The sequence below is a fragment of the Heptranchias perlo genome, chromosome 5, assembly GCF_035084215.1.
Source record: "Heptranchias perlo isolate sHepPer1 chromosome 5, sHepPer1.hap1, whole genome shotgun sequence".
In the NCBI taxonomy this organism is placed as follows: Eukaryota; Metazoa; Chordata; class Chondrichthyes; order Hexanchiformes; family Hexanchidae; genus Heptranchias; species Heptranchias perlo.
Genome location: NC_090329.1, coordinates 41762180 through 41788800, shown reverse-complemented (window position 1 = coordinate 41788800; position 26621 = coordinate 41762180). Strand labels below are relative to the sequence as shown.

The 26621-nt window shown below is 42.4% G+C and overlaps 1 long non-coding RNA gene across 1 annotated transcript in view; it reads left to right on the top strand.

The window, feature by feature from the left end:
• The first annotated feature begins 2005 nt into the window (after positions 1–2005).
• The window catches only part of LOC137321361 (uncharacterized), a 31209-nt gene continuing 6593 nt past the window's right edge, over positions 2006–26621 (top strand). The window contains exon 1 of the long non-coding RNA XR_010962791.1: positions 2006–2352. This is a non-coding gene — a long non-coding RNA (uncharacterized lncRNA). The remainder of the gene's footprint in view (positions 2353–26621) is intronic.

Genomic DNA, 26621 nt, shown 5'->3' with positions numbered 1-26621 from the left:
AAGGAAAAAGGCTCCATATTACTCCTTTTCACAAAAGAGGGGGTTTAAATTGGTGCTGATTATGACAGAAAATAGAAAAGAAAGAATATAATATGTTAATCTTTTTACTGTTTTATATCTGGAACCCTCCCTGCAATCACTCCACCTCAGGAGAAACAAAAAGTTTAAAATTAAGAATTTGTTTTGGGAGTTTTTCACTTTCACCAGGAAGATAACTATAATGTTGCTGTCTCCATATAACATTATATTCTCTAAATCATCACAAGCATTCTCATGGAAAGACCCACTAGTAACAATCAATAAGCACAGTGATTGGTTCACACTCTTTGCAATCTTTCTAAAACATCATAAGGAGTTTGCACAAAATTTTTCACCGTTTGTCAATCAGCCTGAAATCCTGTGATCTTGGTTCATTTGATATATCACAAAAAGTAGCCATTTCATATTTAGGGTTTTTTTTATATATCTTTATTTTTATTGCTCAGCAAACACATTCATCTCATTATTATATCTGCGAAACTTTTATTTTCTATTGGTACAGGTCTTCTATCATCATTGGTAACAAAAATCTAGAAGTGATTTCTTCACAAATTACAGCCAGCAACTTCGATCAGCCAAACCATTCATTTTCATTAAAAAGTGTAGGCTATGTCAGTTATCTCAATGCAGATCTGGAAATCCTAGTTTGGACTCCCAGTCTGTGCTGAGGGAAAGAGAAGGGAAATGGGCGGAGGGTGGGGGGAGGGTGTTGGGGGGGGGGGAGTGGAGAGGGGAAATGGATGGGGAGGGCAGGTGTGGTTAGGAGTGAAAAAGGGGGGAGTGGATGGCAGTTAAATAAGAGGAAGTGGAGGGGGCACAGTGTCCCTGTGAACTGGGTTTGGAGGGTGTAGAGTGCCTTTGTGAACTGGGACAGTGGGAGGTTGGATGCGAAAGAGTAACTGTTGAAAATGTATAAAGCTTACTTGGTGCTCTGATACTAGAACTTGTTGACTAGTTGTTATATTTTTCCTCCTTAATTAAAAGTCCAAGGAGACAACTTCCTGGCTTGAGGAGTGCTAAGGAAGTACACATTGTTGTTGTGTCCTTCGCATCAATGTTTATTGGCATTAAAATGTTCTATTATTTATGTCTGTTTCAATAATGTTATGATACTGTAAGTAAGTCTATAAACCTTTATTATGCACATTATCTTATTCAGCCATGGCATCTGTATGCATGTAGGCCTCCAATGATCAAATCACCGAGTATTACCTTACAATGCTGCAAAAATCAAGTCAATTCTCACTCATAACAAATAGTTTTATTTTAACAAACTAATTTATTTCAGATTTAGATTCAAATTACGAATCACAGTGCACTTCAAAATGCTGGAAAATGTACTAAAATAGTGTCAGAAATCAAAATTTCCTTGGGGGGGGGCAGGCTTTCTAGGAAATAAATTTTGCATTATCATAACTCATTTGCTTCTTCAAAAATTGCCTCAGCAAAAGTTGTACTTTAGATTCCTTTCCCCCCCTATATAATATAATTGATAGAATTTGGGGTATAAATGCAGCTGAAGTTATGACAGGTCCCACTGTGTTTCCACTGTAACTATGTATTTTCATGTACATTTGTGAGATTGTTGGGTTTCAGCTTTCTCAGAGAACCAACTGAAGTGCAGATTCTGAATCCAAAATACTAATGGAAATCCTGAAATCCAATGTAATAAAAAGGAATTTAACTTATTCATTCACCTTGAAGCAGTGGCCTTGGTCATAGGCCTTTAATCAAGACTGTTCTTCAGTTGTACATTGTTTAAAGAGTTCTCAGCTTTTTTGGGGCTGTGCCAGCTTTGTTGAAGGTGTTTCATCAGCTTTTTCGAGTTTTACAGGTTGGCATGTATGAACGACATGTATTAACCTCCTCCCCCTGTTGGGAACGCATCCAATTCCAGGCGCTGCACTTGACTGGCGTCCACCCATAAAATGAAAATGACCTGAACCTCGAAATTTGGGTGGGTTCAGGTCCATTGGACTCAGGCATATTTTGGCCAGCTCGGGCACAGGAGAGGGAGGAAAATCAACACTACTGTGTCAAAACAGCAAATTAACCATAAATCAAAAAAATGTTAAATTGGCACTCTGAGTCGCATAACTTTACTTTGAATGTGCCTTTGCTCAACGTCTACCTATCCACTAGAACAGTGGTTTTCTGTGTGGGGACCCCCTGCAAATATTGACACACTCTCAGGGAACCTCCCTGTCTCAACTCCCAGAACCTGTAGAATCTGGAGACCACAGTTTAAAAGCCTATTTTCAGTGAAACCTTGTAGTTCTAGAAAAGTCTTGTGAAAATACTCTCAGCGTGGAGGTAAGTGCTTCTGAATTTCATAATAAAGTTATACCTCTTTTATAAAGAAAATTCTGAGTTGGTACTGTCCTAATTCCCTGGAACTTCCATTTTGGTGTTGTGGTAGAGAGTTTATTACTACTGCCTTGCATCACATAAGCTTAGCTGTTAGAGTTGAAACAAGTGAAGGGAATTTAGTGAGTTATTTTGATTAGCTTCTTAAAATCGTTCTGCTAAAAGAAAGCGAGACATTCACTTTAACAGGAGTTGACGCTAAGAATATTTTTCAAGAGCCATACGTGATTCTGTAGTTTGTTTAAGAAGCAGAACATTCTGCATTCCAAAACAGTGCTTATCGCTGCGTTTTTGCCGAAAGGGAAAGAATGTACATCAGTGCCGGAAATTACATATGAGGTAGTGATTTAGTTATTCAGCCATTTATTTATCTGTGAGAGCTGGACTGCTGCAATATATCTTAGTTACAGCTGCTACGGCAACAAGAGCACACATGTGTGCACAGTCTGTGGCCTGCATTCTGACACAATAACCACAAAGCTGATGAAGTAGTGTTGCTGCTTGAGTTAGTCTCCAGTCAAATCCTATTTTCAGTTTTTCTTGCGAACAGAATGGAACTTGCAGCAGAGTTCTAATTATATATTTTGGAATTCTTTATAGTCCCAAGCAACCATTTTTCTTTTTTGCAAATGTCTTTTTCCACTTGTTTCTCTCCCGTCCTCGTCCAAAATATATTTCGCAGAAAGCTGCGATTTTAAATTATTGGGGTAGAAACTCGGGTGCACCTATTTTTTGACCATGCCGGGGGGAGGGTAAATTCCCTGCACCTGAATGGTGAGGCTCGAGGCGCCCTCTTATTAGGTCTCAGCCTCATTTCAATGGTGCCGACGTGGCACGAACAGCCAACTGGCAAAGAGGAAACTAAGATCAGGCCGCTGCTAGTGTCGCAGTGACCCTCAGGTGAGTGAAGCCAGGGGTCGGGAGCTAGGAGACCATGGGGCGGATCAGAAGCAGGGATTCAGGAGATAGTAGGCCGGGGAGCGGGGAGTAGGGGAGGCTGGGGGGTCGGGAGATAAGAGGCCGGGGAAGGATTGGAGACCGGATGCCAGAAGCTGGGTCGGGGAGAGTGGCAGCAATCGGGGTGGGAGTGAGTGGCAGCCCACGTTCTTTAAATGTGGGGTCGGGAGGAGCACTCCTTCTCCTCCATGTCCACATTCAGGTAAGTAAATTTCAAAAACATTCCTTTTTGGTAGCAGGCGGTCCCAAGGTCTGGTTTTACTGAGTGTAGCCAGCATTGGCACGGCTACCACTGGGCAAACCAATTTTGTATTGGGGGGGCCTCAAGCAGACGCTAGACCTCTTATTTGCATATGCAAAGGGCCTATTGTCTGTTTTAGGTGTGCCTATTTTTTTCTTTCACTAATATTGTAGACGGTGCGCTTCCTGCTGGAAATATGCATGTGCTTCCAGTCCTTCATACTGGGGCTTAGAAAGTTAGTTAGCGCCTAAAAATCGGGCGCTGCATGGCAGAATTTATAGGCCTTTATGTTCTATAGCACACTAAGTTAAACACAAGGGTTAAAAGTATGTAACAGTAAAATTTACCAGCAACATTTTAGCTATAGATTTTCAATACGTTTTAAAGAACTTTATTCTAAATTGTGTGAATGAACATATTAATTATTAATTAATTAATATTAATTAATTACACAGAGGATTGACCAAGTTGGCTAAATTCATAGGCAGCAACTTTATTCAGAACCCATACGCTCTTGATTAGCTTACGACAGCAATCTTATAAAAGGGAAACTTACACCTTAACCATTCAATCCTTAGTTTGGACATCATAGATAAAAGGCAAGTCCTGTAACAATGATATAGTAGATATATCCCAACTAGCTAAATTTGTATTGTCTCAGCTCTTACATCTGCTTTACTAAGTACTACTATGATTAGGCCATTGTCCGATGTGTATTTAAATACTTGACCAGTAGGTAGCAGTTAAATTGGTCAAATCTAATTTTCCAGTCATAAATCCAGGAAACCATTGAGTTCTCCTTTGGGCCCGACATGGAATGTCTGGGCTGCTGCTGCCCTGGGCTCCCCCGCTTTTCCCACCCAAGAGACCCTGATGAAAGACCCCCCCTCCCCGTGACTTACTTGAGTGCCAGCGGGTGGCTTCCAGGCTGCCTGACCTCTATCTGGTGATAGCTGGCCAGCTGCCTCTTTATACCCATTTTGGGCGGGCAGTTGGCTGGCGGGATGTACACGAGGCCTGGCAGTTGAAAAAGCCTGGGCCTCAAATTGATGTCATCGAGGGGGTTTGACACTCAACCCATGCCCCCCCCCCCCCCCCCCCAACTCACCCAAAACCTGCTCCCAGTTAAAATGCCCCCTTGAAGTGCTGTTCAGATCCATTGTAAAGCCACAGTGTAAAATTAAGTGAAATGTGAGCAGTACTTATCTTGGCAACCTTCCTAAGACCAGCATTGTTTATCGTCGCCTGCTTCCAGGTGCGGTGCACAGGTGACATGGCATTGATTTCTTCAGCCACCTTCATTCCAGGCTACTTTGGTGTTAATCTTGACTGCAGGGTTAACACCAAAAAGAACCACCTTTGTTTTTAGGACTTCCTACAGCAGCAACTCCATAACAGCATCATTGAAGGGGATAGTTCAACCTCAATGACTTTCTCCAGCCACTTCTCTTCCAGGGCAGCTTTAAGGTGAACAGCAGCCCTTAAAGGACCACTGCGCTCCATATCCTGCACCCTGACTCCTGCATGTTCTCACCACATTATGCATTGTGCACCAGGTGCACTGCAAGATTGTGTATTTTTTTTTATACACTTTTTTTTTATTCGTTCATGGGATGTGGGTATCGCTGGTGAGGCCGGCATTTATTGCCCATCCCTAATTGCCCTTGAGAAGGTGGTGGTGAGCCGCCTTCTTGAACCGCTGCAGTCCGTGTGGTGAAGGTTCTCCCACAGTGCTATTAGGAAGGGAGTTCCAGGATTTTGACCCAGCGACAATGAAGGAACGGTGATATATTTCCAAGTCGGGATGGTGTGTGACTTGGAGGGGAACGTGCAGGTGGTGCTGTTCCCACGTACCTGCTGCTCTTGTCCTTCTAGGTGGTAGAGGTCGCGGGTTTGGGAGGTGCTGTCGAAGAAGCCTTGGTGAGTTGCTGCAGTGCATCCTGTGGATGGTACACACTGCAACCACTGTGCGCCGGTGGTGAAGGGAGTGAATGTTTAGGGTGGAGGATGGGGTACCAATCAAGCTGGCTGCTTTGTCCTGGATGGTGTTGAGCTTCTTGAGTTTGTTGGAGCTGCACTCATCCAGGCAAGTGGAGAGTATTCCATCACACTCCTGACTTATGCCTTGTAGATGGTGGAAAGGCTTTGGGGAGTCAGGAGGTGAGTCACTCGCCACAGAATACCCAGCCTCTGATCTGCTTTTGTAGCCACAGTATTTATATGGCTGGTCCAGTTAAGTTTCTGGTCAATGGTGACCCCCAGGATGTTGATGGTGGGGAATTCGGCGATGGTAATGCCATTGAATGTCAAAGGGAAATGGTTAGACTCTCTCTTGTTGGAGATGGTCATTGCCTGGCACTTGTCTGGCACGAATGTTACTTGCCACTTATCAGCCCAAGCTTGGATGTTGTCCAGATCTTGCTGCATGCGGGCTCGGACTGCTTCATTATTTGAGGGATTGCGAATGGAACTGAACACTGTGCAATCATCTGTGAACATCCCCATTCTGACCTTATGATGGAGGGAAGGCCATTGATGAAGCAGCTGAAGATGGTTGGGCCTAGGACACTGCCCTGAGGAACTCCTGCAGCAATGCCCTGGGGCTGGATGATTGGCCTCCAACAACCACTACCATCTTCCTTTGTGCTAGGTATGACTCCAGCCACTGGAGAGTTTTCCCCCTAATTCCCATTGACTTCAATTTTGCTAGGGATCCTTGGTGCCACACTCGGTCAAATGCTGCCTTGATGTCAAGGGCAGTCACTCTCACCTCACCTCTGGAATTCAGCTCTTTTGTCCATGTTTGGACCAAGGCTGTAATGAGGTCTGGAGCCGAGTGGTCCTGGTGGAACCCAAACTGAGCATCGGTGAGCAGGTTATTGGTGAGTAAGTGCCGCTTGATAGCACTGTCGACGACACCTTCCATCACTTTGCTGATGATTGAGAGTAGACTGATGGGGCGGTAATTGGCCGGATTGGATTTGTCCTGCTTTTTGTAGATAGGACATACCTGGGCAATTTTCCACAAATTAGATGATCTCGCAATATGGCATGAGGGCAGTGCAGGGCAGGTGAACACAGCACCTAAATAACAACAATGACAATGCTGCTGCACCTAGGCTGCAATATCAGTCCAGTATATATTAGGAGCAAGCACAGAAATCAAACTGAAATCAGAAATGAACAAGAACGTGCCAGTTTGGGTTTATTTGTGAATACCTGAAGGTAGCTCCATTCACACCACATTTTTGTTCAAAAATGCTGGCACGTTGCTTAGTGAACAAATTGGCTTATGACGATATGCCAATTTGTTCACTAACAAAATTAGTTAGTTTATTTTGTGCCTCATCGCAAGTTTGCAGGTGCCCTGGTAATTTGTGGACAAGAAACTGCTGTGCACAGTTAGCGCAATAGTAACAGAAGTAAGCTTTTTTAATGAATAGAAACCATTCTGGTCCAGTATGGGGCATTTCATTCCCAGTAATCTAGATCATCACTTTTTGTCGATGATCCTTCATGTTCCCTCGACAAGTGTCTGTGTTCATGTTCATTCACAGTATGTTGGGGGAGGGGGGATGCTAATATAGATAGGCTTGTAACCCACTCAAATATTTCCATGTTTATATTTTGTGAACATCAACACCGTTGGGGCCTTCTTTAAGTAAGACTTCAAAATCTCATCCAGTCAAAAGAGTCCTTTTGTTTTGTGCCACTGAACCAATGGGCAGAATAGTTGCCTTCAGTAAATGAATTCATGACCATGTGACTGGCCATAGACTTGCGAAATGAGCATTGTAGCTCGGGATATTACCTTCACCGCTTACCTGTTAATGTTGACTTAATTACAGCACATCACTCCTTGGATGCTTTGACTATGTCAAAACATGCAGTACTATGAGGTGAATTTTATTTTGCATTGGAGCTCTAGATTGTACAAAAATTAACTCAGTTGGTTGATGCAAAGCACAGGCTCATACAGCTGAATTGGTGTGTGTTTTTGTATCAGTGTGCCAGAATTATGACCTCACATTGCAGCAGAAACGTAAATAGCCAATTCCTCCCAAGACCTGGGATAGAGCATCAAAAACTCTGGCAAGATGCTGCTCAGGACTGATTGGACTTGATGGTCTCTAAGTCAATTTTTTGCTTTTGTTTTACATCTTTAATAAAAGTAATAGCATGATCTCATTGCTACGTTGTGTCTAAGTGCAGTATTGGCAGCAGTTGGTCAATGCTGGAACATCACTCTAATCTGAATCATAAGCAGTGGCACTGACTCCAATAGCAAATTAGAAGAATGCTAATGAACAATGGCTTATTCTTGAGCTTTCTTTTAAACAAACTTTTTACTTTTTATGGTTATAATATGCACAAACTTTGTACCTGCTGATGGCTGACCTTTTGATTATTTCTAAACCAGATTGTGACTCTTCTAATCATGCATTCATCATTCTAGTAGTTGTAAAATAATTAAGTATTCAAATCAGAGTGTGCTTCATTACTTTCTAACTACTGGATTGCAGAATGTGTGTTTAAAAATAGCACCAGTTCCAAAAGAATTCCTTCAGAAGTCTATCTCTGGCACCACTTAGAGAATAGTCAGGCCCACTCTAGGAGCTCTGCTGCTACGAGTATCTCTCAATGGCTGAGAGACACCACTGCTTTCGATGAGAAGAGCAGGAACTGGTGCTAACTTTTGCCCATGCTTCAAAAATTGCTCCAGGGAGCCCACAATTAGGCAATGACATTGTCATGTCTCAATGCACAGTCTTGGAAACAGAAAAAAACAATTGATCAATTGTGAAGCTAGCCATCAGCAAGTATACATTTTATGTATGTTTTAACCATAAATTAAATAATTTAAACATAGTGCATTTTTAGAAGGAATACTTGATGATAAGCCATTATGAAGCTTTTGTCCTGAAGCGTTTCCTAAGTATTCTACACACTGCCTCTGCAGAAACAGACTATAAACATTCTGAGTCACTGCTGAGTATGGTGCATGGTTTGGCTGCTGTTAAATTAGATTAGCACAAGATACTGTGGCGCTAATAAACTTATCAATGGTGCAATGCTAAGAATTTGCCCCCTTCACTTACAGAGTTTTTTTTAGTATTTCAAAATGTCTTCAACATTTAAACAGCATTTCACAAGCTGTGTACAAGAGTGCAGAATGATGGTGTATTTCTGACAATACCATGGATCCGGAAGCAGTGTTGTATTGTAGCACAGGACTCCCTGTGCAGCTGACATGGCTTTAACAGTACATTAATAGATCTCACAACAAATGCTACAATGTTCCATCCCACTAAGTGTAATGGGACCTTCCACACTGATCACTTGGTATAGATTTCAAACCAACGTGAACATTCCCTTTAAGAGAAAATACCTACAAAGTGGTGTGGGGTTACAGTTTGTTCTAAGCACTGATTGCAATTTAAATAAAGCTGCAGGTCAAAATGGAGCTGGAAACAACTGGGCAAAAGGTCACTACGCAGAAGGAACATTTTTGTTATATAGTAGAGTACTGTAATAGCGCTACCACATTATAACGGCCATTGGGTATAGCGGACAAATTGAATTCGCACGAATGCGCCCGCTATAAGCAATGGGGACTGTAGTGAGTTTTAGTTGCTCTGAGCATTATAGCTAGTACATGCACTACTTTTGCATTAAGCTACAGTAATTTTGTGCATTAACATTAAGGAAATGGGTTCTAACTTTTGTCCGTGCTTCTAACCTTGCTCCAGGGAATTAATAGATACAACATATCTTAAGACACAGATGCTGAATTAGCAACATTTTTCCCCCATTAAGGAGCAATTGAAAGATTTCTCCCTAAATTCTTAAGATTCAACTTTGAACACAAAAGGCATTATTGTTGCCCATTCAGAGCCAGCACAATAAAGTGGAAAGAATGGGAAGGTCTGGTAGGTGACCCGAAACAGACAGAACCAGCACCTGAGCTGAGACAAATCCTTAGAGTGACAAGGAGACTGAAGAAAACCCTAGACTGTCCTGATGGGAGAGTGTTCCACATGTCACACCCATCCCCATGTAGGTGCTAAATACATATGTTACCAATGATATCAAGTTATCAGTTATGTTGCTCTGATATAGCATATCTGCACTTCAGAAGGTAGAGTTCAGGAGTAGTAGAGAAACATTCTGTTAGAATGTGAATTTTGCATAGTGATCGGTTACGTACTCAGGATCAGCATGTTAGTAACAGGACTATTGACATCTATTACACTCGCAGAAATGATTGAATTTGACTTTTCCATTAATATATAGACATTCTAATTGGGCACCTAAACAGGATATTTTAGCAGCATTTACAGGTTGTCTAAAACATTTACAGGTTGTGATGTGTCAAACGGACTCTTTCTGAGCTGAACACTTGGTTATTGTCATTGCCAATTCGGAAATACTTGCACAGTTTGCTATTTTTCCAATAGTTACAATATAAAATAATAACAAGTTTACAAATATCATGAAAACACACTTGAGCTTATAAGACATCCCCAGTTTGACAGGCACTATTTAATTGCAGTGGCAATAAAAGCAGAAAATGCTGTAAATACACAAGAGGCCCATTAGCATCTGAAAAGAGAAATGATAGATTGATAGGTTACTGTTTTGGGTATAGAGCATTTGTTAAAATCGATAAAGGGCCTCTACCTAATGGAATGCTGGCCTTTATATCTAGAGGACTAGAATACAAGGGGGCAGAAGTTATGCTACAGCTATACAAAGCCCTGGTTTGACCACACCTGGAGTATTGTGTTCAGTTCTGGGCACCGCACCTTAGAAAGGATATATTGGCCTTGGAGGGAGTCCAGCGTAGATTTACTAGAATGATACCTGGACTCCAAGGGTTAAATTACGAGGAGAGATCACACAAACTAGGGTTATATTCCCTGGAATTTAAAAGATAATGGGGTGATTTGATCGAAGTTTTCAAGATATTAAGAGGAACTGATAGGGTAGATAGAGAGAAACTATTTCCAATGGTTGGGGAGTCTAGGGCCGGGGGAACAGTCTAAAAATTAGAGTCAGGACTTTCAGGAGTGAAGTTAGGAAACACTTCTACAAGCAAAGGGTGGTAAATGTTTGGAACTCTCTTCCACAAACAGCAGTTATGCCAGCTCAATTGTTAATTTTAAACCTGAGATTAATAGATTTTTGTCAACCAAAGGTATTAAGGGCTATGGGGCTAAGGCAGGTATATAGAGTTAGGTCACAGATCAGCAATGATCTCGTTGAATTGCAGAACAGGCTCGAGGGACTAAATGGCCTACTCCTGTTCCTATGTTCCTATGTATCTGAATTGCTAACCTATGTATTCTATTTTCAGATGCTGATGGACCTGAGATGCGTTTCTGGCATTTTCTGTTTTTATTCAGAATTCCAGTATTTGATGCTTTTTCCTTATAAATACTTTACTGCATTTCTTATGCATGATGGAGTGACATTTTTTTCACTTGTAGCACATTAGTTCTATTCAGGCACATTATATGATTTCATCCTCTCAGTTTTGAAAATTACTAACCTGTTTCTTGAGTATTTTTTAGTTGTATGACAAAAAAAGCAAGGAGCATTCTCAAAAATAATTATTTTGATAGAGGTTTGTATTTTTATATATATATATATATATATATATAAGATAAAAGCAGAATAATTTCAATTGTAGACATAAGTTAATGTAAGGGTGTTCTGGGTACATTGGGTTTCCCATATTTTTACCTAAGTCAAACAGAGCAAAACGCAATGGAGGCCTATGCACGACTTAGGAGAATTAACCATCTTTTGCAGGTTTGAGCTCATGAAATGCATGATTAGCATTTTAACAAGTGGCTCAATAGCATTATTACTGGTGTGCTCTGATTGGGTTCTCACTTGTGTATTTGTTGTAACCATCTGACTTTGCAGAAACAATAGAGTAAAGTTGCACAAATCTATCAGTGCAATGAGCAAAAATGGGAGTAAAAATTAACCCTCCTTAATTTATTCTCAGTGAACTCAGATAAACCTAATGAGCTAAGTTTCATTAGGAGGGATTATTAAGAGGAATATGCAAGATCAAAATTAGGAACATTTCAACAAAAGCAAAAACAGATTGTTAAATGTCAGGGGAATGAAAACAAGGGTTGTAAGCTGCAATTTTTCTCTTGATGATTTTCACATTGGGTGAGTTCCTGATCCCAGCTGTGTCGTCTGGAAAACACAACTGAATTGATGCCTTCTCCGCGAGTGGGGAAGAAACTTTAAAAAATAACTTAACTCAACCACATACAAAGAATTGTGGGGAAAATCAGGGGAAATTTTGGGTTTTGGAGCAGAAGGAATAGATGTAAGATATGTTCCTCTTATACCTCCCAGTAGTTGCACCTATGAACTTAGCTTAGTTTACTTTGTAATAACAAAGTTTCTAAAATTTCAAATAAAATTTAGCAAGAGAAAGGATTTTACAACTGAATTGTATTAAATACATGGAATGAGTTAATTCCTACCATACATTTAAATAGTCTGAACAATTTGAATTGGTGAAGTGATGAAAATCTGGGTGACTTTTAGATAACCATACATTGACTTGCTTGGCTGCCTACTTACCACAGTTCCTATCTTAATTGCAGTTGTAAATTAAACACTTAGTTATGGTCTGTTGCTCCCATCAAGGGAGTAACAAATAATTTGTCTTAAAGGAACTTCCTACGATAGATCATTTTGGGAGTTTCTAGATTTTGACTGATCATCTGGCCTAGTGTGTTCTGTCTTAGTGAATTGAAAATATAAAACTAAGGCTGTCAAGTCAATCACTGGTGTGCGCTGCAGCATATCAGGAAGAGTGGGAGTCATGTACTTTGTGTGAAAACATCTGCAACAGTTCCCTGGTCGTAGCATCCCTGCTTGGCCTCGTCCCTCCCTATCTCTGTAATGTACTCCAGCCCTACAGCCCTCCATGAATTCTGCATATCTCCAATTTTGGCCTCTTGTGCATCCCTGACTTCCTTTGCCTCTCCATTGGCAGCTGTGCCTGCAGCTGCCTAGGCCCCAAGCTCTGTAATTCTCTCCCTAATCCTCTTCACCTCTCCACCTCTCTCTCCTTTAAGACGCTCCTTAAAATCTACCTCTTTGACCAAGCTTTGGTGGCCTGTCCTAATGCCTCCTTCTTTGGCTCAGTGTTCATTTTTGTCTGATTACACTCCTGTGAAACACCTTGGGAGGTGTTTCTACGTTAAAGGCACTATATAAATGCAAGTTATTGTTGCTGTTCAAACTGCCATACATGACTGCCAACTGTTGGTAGAAATGGCTATCCAAACAGATTGCATGAGTAAGACATGTTTGCTTGAATAATTTCACACAAGTATAATGTTAAATCACATTTATCCAGTAATTTGCATCACTCACATCACTTGAAGCAGGCACCAGTCCAAATATATGCACTTGGGTTTGAGGAGGGAACATGGGGTGAGTCACTGACCACAGTGGAAACATTCTGCCTGAGTTCCCTCCTAACTTCCGACTTCTTAATTTTTAACTTTTGTCCTCTAACTTTAAGTCTTTGCCATAATAGGCAATTTTCCTGGATCAACTTTTAAATTCCCTCCATGATCGTGAAAACATCAGTTTTGAGAACATAAGAAACTTGATTGATTTTCCTGTGCTCCCAAATCACATAGAGGTCCCACGGTGGGTCCTTGCTTCCGTCTCAGATTTTATGAACATAATATTTTCATCCAGGCACTTACTGCTGATGTCTGTATTTCTCCTGCAAAACTGTGCTGCACTTGGTTTATTTAATGACTCTGCCCTCTTAAGAGGCCCTTTTACCGTGGAATGCTTACGATCAAACTTGTCAGATATTGGTAATTGCTGATGACATTGACTAACATCGTCTTTTAGGTTCTCTACATCCACTTTTCCTTTGGATCTTTATAAGTCAAGTTTGAAGTACAGCACTGAATACTTCACTGAGAACTGTCAAATTGTTATTTCTGAAGGACTTGCTTTGCTTTGAAGAAAGTTAAACACAATCCTTTTCCTGAAGAATCAGCCAAAACCAGCTGGCCAATTCCCATTCAAAATAATGGAAATTCTTCAAATTCTTAGCAGTAAAATAGTAACACTCACAAACCACATCGCACCTCATCAGCAGATGGAAGCACAAAAGGCCCCAAAGATGCTCGGTTATGCTTGGATCATGCCTGACAGTGTCCTCCTTCACTGTCCCCATGGAGTTTGTATTTTATTAACATAGAGCAGGCAGGGAGAACTGCCATTTTGGGAGCATCACTGGCACCTGCCTGCCTCATGCCAATAGAAACTTCAGCCTGGTTTGGAGGGAGTTACCCAGCCCCCTCAAGCCTTGGCAATGGTCTGATCAGCCCTGAGCAAGGGGCCGATCCCTGAAATTCTTTTAGAAGGAAAAATAGTACTTCTTTGGAGGTCCAGGACACCTGCCTGCCTGGACCCCACCATTGCGGCCCACAGGCGCCCTTGTGGAGGCCGATACACCTCCTCTCACTCAATATACTGGCCATCACTGCAAAGGCGGGCTCCGACAGTGGAATAGGAGTGGGAACCCTTGGCTTAGGGAATGACTGGACCTGCCCCTGCCCATCATTTGCCTATGTAGATGCAAGTTCTTTCATCCTTTATTTGTTTTAAGGTTCATTAAATATGCAGGATTCTCACCATCAAGAAGGAGCCTGCCTATACAAAAGAGGAGAATCCCATAGTGAAGCTTACCACCCCATTTTCCAGCCATTTCCACCACAATATTGCTCAATTTAGGGCGCGATTGTGGCGGAAAATCCCCCCCCCCCACCGGCCATAAGTCTGCAAAACAGATATAGCATTCCATTCTATGTGAATTGCAAAAATGCTATTTTGGGTAGGCACAGTGCTTAATTTTGTAATGATGATAAGGGTTTAAAACAGAGTAAGTTCTGAGCACAATAGAGCACCTACATAAGCGCACAAGTGTCTTTCATTAAAGGGAAGGCCACATCGGAACTGTATCTGTGCTGCTCTGCTAATGTAAATCATTTGTTTAAATCCATTCTTGACTTTTCAAGATGCTTCCAGTCCATGCAAAGCAAGGCAGTAAAATTAGAAATTGGAGGAAATGAAATTTGTGTTCATTCCATAGATCACATATCTGTACGGTGCACAGTTGTTCTTTGTCGGTTTCCACTTCTGGGCTTGTAGTTTCCACATGTTTAAATTACACACCACCAATCAAATGTTCCTGTCATAGCACTTTGCATCCAAGCAGGATGAGCTGGGGTAGAAGGGAAGTCAAAGTTCTTTAACCGCTTCTACAGGAAGTGTAAGTTCCAGACACTGCTGACTTCTGTCTGCTAAATAGTCTGGATATACGACTCTTTTAACCACACTATAAATTTATTATATTAGTACCATAAAAGTGGAAATGGATATGTGACGCAGCACACACTGGCGCTCCCTCAGAATATCAATACAACCTCAGCTAACTGTCACATCTCCAGAAGTGTATTTCATAAGAGGGTCAATAGCTTTGACATCTGCAGAGACCATGATTACACCAGGTGCGGTCTTAAGGTCGGCTGAAGACGTTCCTTTCACTTGATGGATTATTACAGTATTAAAGATTCAAATATGGAATGTTCAACAAGTATTGGTTCCAAATTTGCTGTTCTGAATTTGCTGAGCTCATGAGGTTCCCATCAGCGATCACACGAAAATAGAACTTAAAGGTATTGAGATGTATTTTTTTAACTGTGTTTCTCATTGTTTTATTGTTTCCCACACAATGAAAAGATTACCAAGATCTTTAAAAGAAGAGATCCCGCTGGTCTTTAATGTCATTATTGTCATCAAATTAAAAAGAAAGCACTTGCATTTATATAGTGCTTTTCACAACCTCAGGATGACCCAATGAAATACTTTTGAAGTGTAGTCACTGTTATATAATCTAGGAAACGAAGCAGCAAGTTCGCAGCAATGTGATGATGACCAGATTCTCTTTTTGTGATATAAAAACAGAAAATACTGGAAACACTCAGCAGGTCAGGCCGCATCTGTGGAGAGAGAAACAGCGTTAATATTTTAGGTCAGCATCGACCTGAAACGTTAACTCTATTTCTTTCTCCGTAGATGCGGCCTGACCTGCTGAGTGCTTCCAGCATCTTCTGGTTTTATTTCAGATTTCCAGCTTCTGCAGTATTTTGCTTCTGTTTTAGTGATGTTAGTTGAGAGATAAATATTGGCCAGGACACCGGGAGAACTCCCCTGGTCATCTTCAAAATAGTGCCAAGGGATCTTTTACGTCCACCCTCGGTTTAACTTCTCATCTGAAAGATGGCACCTCCAACAATGCAGCACTCCCTCAGCATTGCACTGAAGTGTCAGTCTAGATCTTGTGCTCAAGTCTCCGGAATGGGGCTTGAACCCACAACCTTCTGACTCAGAGGCGAAAGTGCTACCACTGAACCATGGCTGACACCTAATTAATTTTTTTTAATGTAAAAAATAGATTTTGACAATCTATTGATATTATTAGAAGTTTTGTATCCATAAGAATATAAGAGTGTATGATTGTATTATCCTTCAGCCAGTCACATCGCAAAACTACCGCCAATAATATCCCAGCTTCAGATCCCATGGCTCTGTGACCTAGTACTGTACCACCATTCCTCAACTCCGGGGCCCAGTTGTTGCTGGCTACTGGCCTCAAACCTGATTGCCACCAGCTCCAAGACCTGGACTTTACCACGGCCAGCTCCTTGCCTTGAATTTTGTCGCCACCACCTCTCAATGCCGGGCTTTGCTACCACTGCAGGAGCAAACAGAGAGCCTGTCACTGGGAGGTGATGGCAAAATTTCAACTGCATCTTATGAGCATAGAATGAAGCTCCAGTACTGATATCATCATAAAAAATACAGCAATCATACATTTACAAGAAAGGAGAGACATTTTAAAAAATGTTTGTATCTGAGCAACATCACTGGAGATCACTGGAGCAACATGTAAAAGTGATGACATTTGAAATTAATCGCGTAGAGCTTCAATATGAGCAGCCAAACTTCTCTGACAGCTCAGCGGGAAAATGCAAGACATGGTAGGGCTGATATTATAAAATCGTGCTCTCAACAAGGAGCCTTGCCTGCTGGAGGCACGTACTGGGAAATCGTCATTAATGGACCGTGGGTCGTGGAGAGCACATCCACAATTTCCTGATGTGTGCTCCCAGTGGACGAGTCTCCTCAGTGGGAATGTGCATTCGTAAAATCAGCCCTAGTGCTGTACTAAGCCGTATATATCAGAAACGGCCACGGTTCAATCCCTGGTCTATACTGAATTATCGAATTTCAGCCGGAGTGTCAATAGTGGCACTAAATTGGCCTGAGGACTTGGGCTAGGGAGTGGAGGGTGTGGAATCAGCCAGAGTCCTATTTCTGACTTGTATTCTGAAAAGTACGAGTGTGGAAATCGGGCCTCCACTGTGATTGAATGACCCGGCAGTGTTTCATGTCTAGGATCGGACATGAAGAAGGGCGACTTGGGAAAAGTGCTGAAGGTCCGCCATTCTCCATGGAGCCATAATCTAAACATGATTATACCAGAAAAGAGGGAAAAAGGGAGATTGATGAAAAAAATGGAGGATTGTTGATAAAACGATGAAGAATCTGACAGGATTGTTCTAAGGTGGATGTACAATATTGTTCGATCCAATCACATCATAGTGTTTGGTTTCCCTTTCGTCTCCTTTTGATTGTACAATTGTTGAGCCTTTTCTTTAAAATGCAGAGTAATTTCTATACAACACCATAGAATGTGCTCCCAAAATATTTTTCAGTAAAGCGTTTATTCAAATTTAACTATAGTGTAAGGGGAAGGAGTTGTGTGTTCCAATGGGAATTTTCAAACAAGATCAACTGTTTTTTTTAAAATGATTGGCAGTTGAAAAGCTACCCTACTGATTGCAGACTCCCTTTCTTTCCACGTGTCCTGATGATGTAGAACAAGAGATATCCAGGGAGCATTCTGTAATACAGCATTGAGTTCTGTAGTGTTCTTATTTGTACATTTATGTGAGAACTGCTACCTATTTTTAAATCTGACCCTGCTGAGTTTTTATTGTTTATTAGCAATAACCACAGTAAATTTCAGCAGGCAGGTTCAAATATAAAATAACAGCTCCCGATCGACATGTATAATAAACAAGAACACCACAAAACTCAATGAACAAAGTGCATTACGTTGAATCTACTTCCATAAAATTACTGACTCCTGTGGAACATTTAAAAGTGGTAGATCTAAACATGACCATCTTGATTAAAAGCAATTTTATGGAAAAAAGCACACACACATACATATATATAACACCTTTACGACATAATATCGCCTTTAATTGGCATCAATTTAAGAAACTAACAACTTTAACAGACTTAACCTATGACTCCCAGTTTCTGCTGTGTATGTGCAACTGGTTTAACAAATAACCAATAGAATTGACAAAGCCTAATAGTTAGTTATGCGACATTTTTCACCTAACAGTCTTTTTGTGAGAGCACAGTCTGGATTTCTTGATACCACACTGTGGGGTCGTATCCTCTGTTTGTTATAGCAAAATCATTAAACATTCTTCATGCTTGCATTTACAATTTTACTACACACAGGGCACAGTGAAAATGTTCTCCTTATATGTAATTGTGCAGACTGTTTTTATGTAATTGACAGAGCTTGAGCACAGAGGTTGGGAAAGACAGAGTGTGCACCACTAACAGAGTAAATTGCTAACAGAGTGAGGACATTCATCAGGGAATTAGATGAGTGTGGAAATTAGGTGCAGAGTGGGGAAGGAGATGCAAAGTGATCTAAACCAAAGAACTATAGACTAAGTCTGAGCAGAGCATAAAGTGAGCCACACACGGAGTCAAACAAGGAGAAATACGGAGGGTAAGTCAGTAAATATTTAAATCATTGGTTTTTTAGTGGTTAGTGTTTTAGTGTCAGATAAACAGTGAAGTGCCTTAAAGCTAAACAAACAGTTTAAATAACTGTTAGCTAAAGTGGCAGGACAGCTGGGGCCCATCGCATGCACATCTTGTGCCGTGTGAGAACTGCAGAACACTTCATGTGTCCTGGAAAACCACATGTGCAGGAAGTGCCGCCAACTGCTCGAGTTCGAGCTCAGAGTTTCTGAGCTTGAGCTGCAGCTGACACCGCTACAGTGCATATGGGAAGCTGAGAGTTTCGTGGATAGCACGTTTCAGGAGGTGATCACCCGCAGCTACAGAGAGTTTAGGGGGAGGAGTGGGTGACTAACAGACAGACTAGGAGGAACAGGCAGGCAGTGCAGGAGTCCCCTGGGAGTGTGGCACTCACAAACCGGTACTCGGTGTTGAATACAGTGAGGGTGTAGACATCTCAGGGGAGTGCAGTCAGGAGCAAATCCATAGGGAACAGCCAGAAGTCATGGTCCATGTGTGAACCAATGACATAGGAAAAAAAAGAGTCAAGGTCCTGCAGTCAGAGTTTCAGGAGCTAGGGAGGAAGTTAAAAAGCAGGACCTCAAAGGTAGTAATCTCTGAATTACTCCCAATGCCTCGCGTTAGTAAGTGTAGGAATAGTAGGATAGGACAGGTTAACGTATGGCTGGAGAAATGGTGCAGGAGGGAGGGCTTCAGATTCCTGGGGCATTGGGACCAGTTCTGGGACAGGAAGAATCTGTTCAAGATGGACGGGTTGCGCCTCAACAAATCTGGGACCAATGTCCTTGTGGGGTGGTTAACTAGTGCTGTGGGGGAGGGTTTAAACTAATTTTGCAGGGGGGTGGGCACCAGGATGAAACATTAGAGAGGAGAAACAAGGTGCACAGAGGACTGGGAGGGACAAGTAGCATGAGAGTAAAGAATAGTTCAGAAATAGGAGGGATCAGACAGGGGGCAAATGCGAGGCAGTCTAAGATGAGATTGGAGTGCATGCGCATAAATGCTCTTAGCGTGACAAATAAAGTGAGCTACAGGCTCAAATGACCACATGGGACTATGATATAGTGGCAGTAACAGAGACCTGGCTCAAAGAAGGGGAGTATTGGGTACTTAATATTCCTGGCTACAAGGTATTCAGGAAAGATAGGGAGGGAAAGAAAGGAGGGGGGGTGGCAGTATTGATCAAAGAAACTATAATAGCACTGGAAAGGGATGATGCAATTCAAGGGTCAAAAACAGAATCTAGTTGGTTAGAATTAAGGAACAATAGAGGAGCTATTATGCTACTGGGTGTATACTATAGGTCACCAAATAATGGGAAGGAGATAGAGGAGAACATTTGCAGGCAAATTACAGAAAGGTGCAAGAACTTTAGAGTAGTGATAATGGGGAACTTCAGTTATCCCAATATGGACTGGAACAGTAACAGCGTAAAGGGCAAAGAGGGGGAGGAATTCCTGAAATGTGTTCAAGAGAACTTTCTGGAACAGTATATTTCCAACCCAACCAGGAAGGAAACAGTGTTGGCCTAGTTCTTGGAATTGAAGTGGGGCAGGTGGAGCATGTTTCAGTGGGGGAGCATTTGGGGAACAGTGATCATAATATCATTAGGTTTAGAATAGTTATGGAAAAGGACAAGGAACAATCAAGCATAGAAATACTTAACTGGAGGAAGGATAACTTCAGTGAGTTAAAAAGGGATCTTGCCCAGGTGGATTGGAATCAAACATTGGTAGGCAAAACAGTAATTGAGCAATGGGAGGCCTTCAAGGAGGAGTTGGTTCGGGTACAGAGTAGACACATCCCTACGAGGGGGAAAGGAAGGGCATCCAAAGCTAGCGATCCCTGGATGACTAAAGATATAGAGATTAAAATGAAATGGAAAAAGGAGGCTTATAACGAGTGTAAGGTTCATAATACAGGCTGAACACAGAAAGCACAGAGGAGATCTAAAAAAAGAGGGGCAAAAAGAGGGCATGAGAATAGATTAGCGGCTAACATAAAAGGGAACCCAAAAATATACATTAGAAGATTCATAATACAGGAGAGAACCAGACTGAATTCAGAAAGTACAGAGAAGATCTAAAAAAAGGAATAAGTGGAGCGAAGAAAAAGTATGAGAATAGATTATCGGCTAACATAAAAGGGAAGCCAAAAGTCTTTTATAAACATATAAATAGTAAAAGGGAAGTCGGAGGAAGTGTGGGACCGATTAGGGACAAAAAAGGAGATCTTCTTGTGGAGGCAGAGGATATGGCTAAGGCACTAAATGAATACTTCACATCCGTCTTCACTAGAGAAGAGGATGCTGCCATTGTAGCAGTAAAGAAGGAGGTAGTACCGATATTGGATGGGGTAAAAATAGATAAAGAGGAGGTATTTAAAAGATTGGCAGTACTCAAAGTAGAAAAGTCACCCAGTCCAGATGGGATACATCCTAGGATACTGAGAGAAATAAGGGTGGAAATTGCAGAGCGTTTAGCCACAGTTTTCTAATCCTCCTTAAATACAGGGATTGTGCCGGAGGACTGGAGGATTGCAAATGTTACACCTCTGTTCAAAAAAGGGGAGTGGGAAAAAAACAGCAATTACAGGCCAGTCAGCCTAATGTCAGTGGTGGGAAACTTTTAGAGACGATAATTCGGGACAAAATAAATTGGCAATTGGAAAAATATGGGCTAATAAATGAAAGTCAGCACGGAATTGTTAAAGGAAAATCGTGTTTGACTAACTTGATTGAGTTCTTTGATGAAGTAACGGAGAGGGTTGATGAGGGTAGTTTGGTTGATGTTGTGTATATGGACTTTCAAAAGGCACTTGATAAAGTACCACATAATAGACGTTAGCAAAATTGAAGCCCATGGAATTAAAGGGACAGTGGCAGCATGGCTAGAAAATTGGCTAGGGGACAGAAAGCAGAGAGTAGTGGTGAACGATTGATTTTCAGATTGGATGGAAGTATACAGTGGTGTTCCCCAGGGGTCGGTATGAGGGCCACTGCTCTTTTTCATATATATTAAGGACCTGGACTTTTTTTTTATTCGTTCATGGGATGTGGGCATCGCTGGCGAGGCCAGCATTTATTGCCCATCCCTAATTGCCCTTGAGAAGGTGGTGGTGAGCCGCCTTCTTGAACCGCTGCAGTCTGTGTGGTGAAGGTTCTCCCACAGTCCTGTTAGGAAGGGAGTTCCAGGATTTTGACCCAGCGACGATGAAGGAACGGCGATATATTTCCAAGTCGGGATGATGTGTGACTCGGAGGGGAACGTGCAGGTGATGTTGTTCCCATGAACCTGCTGCTCTTGTCCTTCTAGGTGATAGAGGTCGTGGGTTTGGGAGGTGCTGTCGAAGAAGCCTTGGCGAGTTGCTGTAGCGCATCCTGTGGATGGTACACACTGCAGCCACAGTGCACCGGTGGTGAAGGGAGTGAATGTTTAGGATGGTGAATGGGGTGCCAATCAAGTGGGTGTCAAGCTTCTTGAGTGTTGTTGGAGCTGCACTCATCCAGGCAAGTGGAGAGTATTCCATCACACTCCTGACTTGTGCCTTGTAGATGGTGGAAAGACTTTGGGGAGTCAGGAGGTGAGTCACTCGCCGCAGAATACCCAGCCTCTGACCTGCTCTTGTAGCCACAGTATTTATATGGCTGGTCCAGTTAAGTTTCTGGTCAATGGTGACCCCCAGGATGTTGATGGTGGGGGATTCGGCGATGGTAATGCCGTTGAATGTCAAGGGGAGGTGGTTAGACTCTCTCTTATTGGAGATGGTCATTGCCTGGCACTTGTCTGGCGCGAATGTTACTTGCCACTTATCAGCCCAAGCTTGGATGTTGTCCAGGTCTTGCTGCATGCGGGCTTGGACTGCTTCATTATTTTTGGGGTTGCAAATGGAACTGAACACTGTGCAATCATCAGCGAACATCCCCATTTCTGACCTTATGATGGAGGGAAGGTCATTGATGAAGCAGCTGAAGATGGTTGGGCCTAGGACACTGCCCTGAGGAACTCCTGCAACAATGCCCTGGGGCTGAGATGATTGGCCTCCAACAACCACTACCATCTTCCTTTGTGCTAGGTATGACTCCAGCCACTGGAGAGTTTTCCCCCTGATTCCCATTGACTTCAATTTTACTAGGGCTCCTTGGTGCCACACTCGGTCAAACGCTGCCTTGATGTCAAGGGCAGTCACTCTCACCTCACCTCTGGAATTCAGCTCTTTTGTCCATGTTTGGGCCAAGGCTGTAATGAGGTTTGGAGCCGAGTGGTCCTGGCGGAACCCAAACTGAGCATCGGTGAGCAGGTTATTGGTGAGTAAGTGCTGCTTGATAGCACTGTCAACGTCACCTTCCATTACTTTGCTGATGATTGAGAGCAGACTAATGGGGCGGTAATTGGCCGGATTGGATTTGTCCTGCTTTTTGTGGACAGGACATACCTGGACAATTTTCCACATTGTCGGGTAGATGCCAATGTTGTAGCTGTACTGGAACAGCTTGGCTAGAGGCGCAGCTAGTTCTGGAGCACAAGTCTTCAGCACTACAGCCGGGATGTTTTTGGGGCCCATAGCCTTTGCTGTATCCAGTGCAGTCAGCCGTTTCTTGATGTCACGTGGAGTGAATCGAATTGGCTAAAGACTGGCTTCTGTGATGGTGGGGATATCGGGAGGAGGCCGAGATGAATCATCCACTCGGCACTTCCGGCTGAAGATGGTTGCATAGAGGGTATAATTTCAAAGTTTGCAGATGACACAAAACTCAGAAATGTAGTAAACAATGTGGAGAATAGTAACAGAGTTCAGAAGGTCATAGACAGACTGGTGCAATGACCAGACTAATGGCAGATGAAACTTAATGCAGAGAAATGTGAAGTGATACATTTTGGTATGAAGAATGAGGAGAGGCAATATAAACTAAATTATATAATTTTAAAGGGGTTGCAGGAAGAGAGAGACCTGGAGGTGTACATACACGAATCTTTGAAACAAAAGCAAAATACTGCAGATGCTGGAAAGCTGAAAGAAAAACAGAAAATGCTGGAAATACTCAGCAAGTCAAGCAGCATCTGTGGAGAAAGAAACGGAGTTAACTTTTCAGGTCAATGATTTTGTCAGAACTGGAAGAATTTGAAGATTAAACAGTTTTAAAGCAAATACACAGCCAGGGAAAGTAGGGGAGGAAGGGGAGGGAAGGAAATAACAAAAGGGAAGGTCTGTGATAGGATGGAGGGCAGGAGTGATTAAATGACAAAAGGGATGATGGTGCAAAGCAAGGAAGGTGGTAATGGGACAAGTAATGAAACAAAAGATGGGTCTAGAGGAGCTGTAAATGGTAACATCAGAATCATTACCAGCACCCGCTGTCCGAAAAAAATGGGAACAGTGTTTATGATCTGAAGTTATTGAAATCAATGTTGAGTCCAGAAGGTTATAAAGTGCCTAATTGAAAGATGAGGTGCTGTTCCCTGAGCTTCCGTTGAGCTTCATCGGAACAGAGTAAGAGGCCGAGGACAGAGGTCAGAGTGGGAGTGGGATGGAGAATTAAAATGGCAAGTGACCAACAGGTCAGGGTCACACTTGCGGACTGAGCGGAGGTGTTCAGCAAAGCGATCACCTAATTTGCGTTTGGTCTCCCAATTTCGAGGCGACCGCATTGTGTGCAGCGGATACAGTATACTAAATTGAAAGAAGTACAGGTAAATCACTGTTTCACCTGGAAGGAATGTTTGGGGCCCTGGACGGAGGGAAGGGAGGAGGTGAAGGGGCAGGTGTTGCATCTCCTGTGCTCGCACGGTAAGGTGCCGTGAGGAGGAGAGCGGGTGTTGGGGGTGATGGAAGAGTGGATCAGGGTATCACGGAGGGAACGGTCCCTTCAGAATGCTGAAAGGGAACGCAAGGAGAAGAAGTGTTTGGTGGTGGGATCGCGCTGGAGGTGGCAGAAATAGTGGAGAATGATATTTTGAATGTGGAGGTTGGTGGGGTGGAAGGTGAGGACAATGGGGACCCTATCATGGTTCTGGGAGGGAAGGGAAGGGGTGAGGGCAGAAGTGCAGGAAATGGGACGGACACGGTCAAGGGCCCTGTCAACTACAGTGGAGGGGAATCCTCGGTTGAGGAAAAAGGAAGACATATTGGAAGCACTGGTGTGGAAGGTGGCATCATCAGAACAGATGTGATGGAGAAGGAGAAACTGGCAGAAGGGAATAGAGTCCTTACAGGATGCAGGGTGGGAGGAAGTGTAATCAAGGTAGCTGTGGGAGTCGGTGGGCTTATAATAAATATTGATTGACAGTCTCTCCCCAGAAATGAAGATAGGGAAGTCGAGGAAGGGAAAGAAGGAGTTGGAGGTGGACCATGTGAAGGTGCGGGAAGGATTGAGATTGTGAGCAAAGTTGAGAACATTTTCCAATTCGGGGTGAGAGCAGGAAATGGCACCGATACAGTCATCAATGTACTGGAAAAAGAGGTGAGGGAGGGGACCTGAGTAGGACTGGAACAAAGAATGTTCCACATATCCCACAAAAAGGCAAAGAATGTTACACGTATCCCACTAAAAGGCTACAAATCTTTGAAGGTGGCAGGACAAGTTGAGAAAGCTGGGGTTGTTCTCCTTAGAACAGAGAAAGTTAAGGGGAGATTTGATAAAGGTGTTCAAAATCATGAATGGTTTTGATAGAGTAAATAAGGAGAAACTGTTTCCAGTGGCACAAGGATCGGTAACCAGAGGACACAGATTTAAGGTGATCGGCAAAAGAGCCAGAGGCAACATGAGGAAACATTTTTTCACTCAGCGAGTTGTAATGATCATTCCAGATCATTACAACTCGCTGAGTGAAAAAATGTTTCCTCATGTTGCCTCTGGCTCTTTTGCCGATCACCTTAAATCTGTGTCCTCTGGTTACCGATCCTTGTGCCACTGGAAACAGTTTCTCCTTATTTACTCTATCAAAACCATTCATGATTTTGAACACCTTTATCAAATCTCCCCTTAACTGTGCATTCCAGCACAGCCTGAAAGGGTGGTGGAAGCAGATTCAATAATAATTTTCAAAAGGTAATTAGATAAATACTTGAAGGGGAAAAATTTACAGGACTATGTGGAAAGAGCAGAGGAATGGGATTAATTGGATAGCTCTTTTAAAGAGCTGGCATAGGCACGATGGGCCGAATGGCCTCCTCCTGTGCTGTACCTACTATGATAATATAATATGTACTCTAAACAACTGTATCCTCTGCAACACCTGCATATGATTTGGAATAGTTCAGACAATTAGGGACCAAACTATTGGATGAAAGATGCTGCAACAGCTTTAAACTCACTGGTATGTTAAACAGATATTGTGGTTTTGAATACCGTTAAGATCTTATGGGAGTTTGATTGGGGTATCCCACTGATTATTTTAGATACTTATTTCATGGAGTACTATGAAAATATATTGATGCAAATATTAGTGCAAGCTATTTAAAGATAGCTGGGTTTAACAAGAAATAAATTATGACTAGATAGTTGCCATTTTTACCTCCATTATTCAATTATTGATGTTTAATTACAGTTCATAATTTTTGGATTGAACATGCAATTTCAGTTGGAAACAGATTTTGAATTTTTCTAGAGTTTTAATCAATTTAGTGCTAGTAGCCGCAGTCAATTTTTGTCTTTTGCATGGGTTTAATGTAATGAATGCAGAACTATTTCGCAGAAACTAAAGGCTGTTAAAAAAGCATATGGGACAGCACCTCCCAAACCCGCGACCTCTACCACCTAGAAGGACAAGGGCCACAGGCGCATGGGAACAACACCACCTGCACGTTCCCCTTCAAGTCACACACCATCCCAACTTGGAAATATATCACCGTTCCTTCATTGTCGCTGGGTCAAAATCCTGGAACTCCCTACCTAACAGCACTGTGGGAGAACCTTCACCACACAGACTGCCGGGGTTCAAGAAGGCAGCTCACCACCACCTTCTCCAGGGCAATTAGGGATGGGCAATAAATGCTGGCCTTGCCAGAGACACCCACATCCCATGAATGAATA